The sequence below is a fragment of the Triticum aestivum genome, chromosome 6A (assembly GCF_018294505.1).
Source record: "Triticum aestivum cultivar Chinese Spring chromosome 6A, IWGSC CS RefSeq v2.1, whole genome shotgun sequence".
NCBI lineage: Eukaryota > Viridiplantae > Streptophyta > Magnoliopsida > Poales > Poaceae > Triticum > Triticum aestivum.
Window position 1 is genome coordinate 4,401,939 of NC_057809.1, and position 3,917 is coordinate 4,405,855.

The following is a 3,917-nucleotide window of genomic DNA, read 5'->3' on the forward strand; positions in this document are numbered from 1 at the left end:
AGAAGAACAAGTACTGTTAGTCATTTCTGACATGTATAATACAATACTAGAGAAGTGAATGGATAGTTCATTTAGTAGTGTGTTCATAGATGATGATTTCTTTCTTTGCATTCAACCGGTGTATATCCTGATATGACTAGGCTGTTCCCAAAATAATTTGTAAATTAGTTTTAACAATTATACACCTTCTTTGTGTATTAGTAATCTGTTTTTTGGGCAGCTGGAAGAAGTCAGTTTATCATAACATGTGAAAATGAGTTTATTTACTTGCACAGTTACTTTTATCATTTAACAAAGGTGTTTGTGAAATAGTTAGTTAGGCATCACAATGAAGCTTGGCCAAGGGACTTATATTGAGGCCTACAAGGCTCGAAGCGCGGTATGTAAAGTGGTGCCCTTTGATGTATATTCATTTGTCAACTAATACATGGTCATACTAGAGAAGTGCGCACATACAAGGGCCGTAACAGGTTCTAAATGTGTACTTGGACGAACTTTAAATACCTGGATGATTATTTTGCATAAACTAAAGCCATATCGTCATTTTTACACAAGAAGCAAGCAGTATCCCATAACACAAATAGCTACTGTTTTTGCTGAGTAGCAAATTCATTACTTATGAGGGCATCAAAAAGAGCTCTCTGCACAAAGGATTCATTACGTGAGTGAGGCATACAATTCAAGCAGCCTTTCACGGTTTCACCTTAACTCATAGCATATAACCATAAGATTTTATTTCTCGAAGTATAGGATTGCACCACCCTGCACAAAGGAAACAAGAGTTTTACCGAAAGTAAGTGGTCAGGGTTGCATAACTGTGAGAAATTGAAGATAAAACACAATGTGATCATTCAACAAGTAAACCCAATTTGAGGTGAGGTCACTAAATTGAGCATTTGTTTCCCCATTGGACATGTCGGGATTCACAAACATCGAAAAGGGAAAGATAATGTATCAACCAGACTATCAAGATTAGAAATTCCCTGCCAGGACCAACTAATGCACCAATCCATGAACCTAGACAACAATATTAATAAAAAGTTACATTTTTCTAGAGAACATTCCTGGGCTGCCTCGAATTAAAGAATTTGATCACTATTCTTACTAAGAAACAAGTCAAGTACTCAAGTACACGTTTCTACTTCCTTAACATCAACCCAAGAACTCATTACCTCAGGCACACGAGGAGGAATTCGCCATCTCTGCCGCCCGACCCAAGTGATACCCGACCAGAATTGAGAAGCACGATGACGATATGGTGACCCCATGCGCAGCTCCACGGATCTTGCCCCGCTCGGCCTCTAGGGTGATGGACTGCGACGGCGAGCACGAGGCCATGGAGGGGATCAAGAGGTGCTTCGCGGCGGTGCATGTGTGGCTCACAGGTCGACCGTGGGCGGTGGGTGTCGGAAGAGCCCACGTGTGGTTGCGGCAGCTGTGGGTGGCCAGGCTAAGCTCGCGGCGCGACGATAGCTTGTGCGTGCGTGCGCACGCGTAGTTGCCGCGAGCTGTGACCTGCGGTGTGGCTGCCGCATGCGGTAGCTGGCCGCGGGCTGGCGACACACGGCGACGCACGGCCCCCGGCGGCGACACACGACGGCGCTCGACCCCTTCGCTGCTCCTGCCACTTCTGTAACTCACAGTGGCGAGCAGGCGACCTCTCGGCCGGGCCACGCTATCTGAATGGATTGATTCGTGCCGCACAGAAGCAGAGAGAGCATGACGGAAGACCTTATCTCTTTGGTCATTTTACATTTTAGCACTTATAATTTCCCTTATTCGTATCCTATAGCTTACAAGTTAGTTTTCAGGCACACTTCTAAATCATTCCTTTTTATGCATTTTTTAATCATATAGACCCGCACAACTTTTTTCATTCCAGCACAACTGATTGGGGAAAAAATGAATGTGGTTATTTCACATAGCATGAAGTATGATTTCGGCGTGTCATACTATATTGAAAAATTCCAACGTGATTACCAAAGTTATGATAATTGTCCACATGCACTTTATTAGAAGGGCTATAATATACACTGGACCAAAAGATTTGCTTTGATTTTACAAAAAAGTTGTCTAAAATTAAGAAATATTTGGATTTTTGATTAATAGTTCCGATGTTGCTATGTATCTGTTTATTCTTTGACATATTTTTCTTCATTCTTAATAGCAATCAACATGAAACTATTTGATCTTCTATTTGAACAAATGGAACTTTGCATATGAAAACTTACATGAAACATGCCCAGGAACATCATTATGTTACATCACAAAAAAGAGTAGAATATACGGGAGGGCAATGAGGGAAATTATGCTTGAACGGGATTTTTTACTTCTACTTCAACTCACAATCGATTGGTCAGTTGTGAATCGAATGCATATCATATTGATGCCTCTTTTATTTGTTCAAAATCATTGTTGCATGCACTGTTGCTAAGCAACTGTAGGTTGCATGGAACAATTTGCAAAGGCTTTGCATCATTTCATGCAGATACCAATCCAGCAGAAGGCTCCACAAGAATGATATAAGATACAAATAAATTTAATGTGTCCGGTCTTGCTTGAAAAAATGCAATATACAATTTCCATCTTGGAAGATGAAGCACTCACGCTGACAATAAATATATCATTTGCAAATTGTTTCTATGCATGTCTTCTTTTTTGACTACAAAGTTATGACTACAAACACATGGTCATAAAACTCTTATTTTTTATCACATGAGATAAAAATAATTTACATATAATGTATTGACGGGGCGCGGCATGCTGCCGTGCGGGCATGGCTAGTATTGCACTACACTACAATGATTTATGGGAGTCTCGAAGATATAGCAAATGTTCTGCAAGACTTATACACATGGCTTGTACAGTTTCTAATAATGAGGTTTTTCTGCTATTATGTGTTATCGGTGAAACAAACCAATGATTGCTGGGCTGTGCAACTTGACAATGACCATGATGGGCGTGAGCGTCACTGATCACGTCACCAGCCAATCAGCCCGCATCTGCTCCCCTCCCTCCACCACTCTATATAAAACGCCTCCCCTTCCATCCTCTTCCACATCCACCTGCACCACAAATTCTACTGCTGTTTGCTTTCCCACCAGTTGTGTTCATCCAAGCATCCAAGGATGGCGTCCAAGCCGGCCGAGAAGAAGCTCGGGCAGAATGTCGCGGTGGCGGAAGCAACCAAGCCAGCAGAGAAGAATGTCGCGGCGGCGGAAGCATCCAAGTCGGCCGAGAAGAAGGCCCCATCCAAGGAGACACCCAGTACCGGGACATCGTCACGGCCAGCACTGAGGAATTCCTTCGTCAATGACGTCTTTGAGAGGGTCGCCTCATAACATGGAGGGCGACGTCAAGAAACCTTCATTTCCTTCCCCCATGAGATCGATCATGTCCTCGTGTTGATTTCTTAGAGTGTATCGACTATCAAGTAATAATGCATGGCATCTACTTATTTATAATATTCCATCCGTTCCAACATGTATAAAAGCTATACGTATTTCGATTGGTTACCACAAAGCTTTCGCTAACCGTCAAGACATCAATCACGCTGTAACAATTAACCAGTTTCTTCCTCACGATGTGATAATCATGGGGATAAATAAATTCAGTAGTACTCCCTCCGTCCCACAATGTAGTGACGGAGGGAGTACTATTTATGTATATATACGTACTGTGGGAAGGGCAACTTGCATGCATGGGTGCGGTGCCACTTATAAATAATCAATAATTTTGCTAGAACAAAGGCCTAATAGTTGCTTCCGCCAATGACGTGAGCACGGATGAGCTTTTTAATTGGGATGGGAGCGAGAGGGAGAAGAATTGAGGAGGGCAACCATGGTGGTGCTTCGCCGTGCTTAGGCGTCCGCTTCGGTGCCAGGCCAACAGCTCCGTCAGTCGCTCAGCATCGGTCA

The 3,917-nt window shown here is 42.9% G+C and overlaps 1 long non-coding RNA gene across 1 annotated transcript; it reads right to left on the minus strand.

Annotated features, from left to right (window-relative positions):
• Positions 1 to 485: 485 nt before the first annotated feature.
• Positions 486 to 1,693, minus strand: LOC123129913 (uncharacterized). Its single transcript, XR_006463692.1, has 2 exons — positions 1,173 to 1,693; positions 486 to 762 (listed from the first exon to the last, which is right to left on the minus strand). It is a non-coding gene; the product is annotated as an uncharacterized lncRNA (long non-coding RNA).
• Positions 1,694 to 3,917: the final 2,224 nt, after the last annotated feature.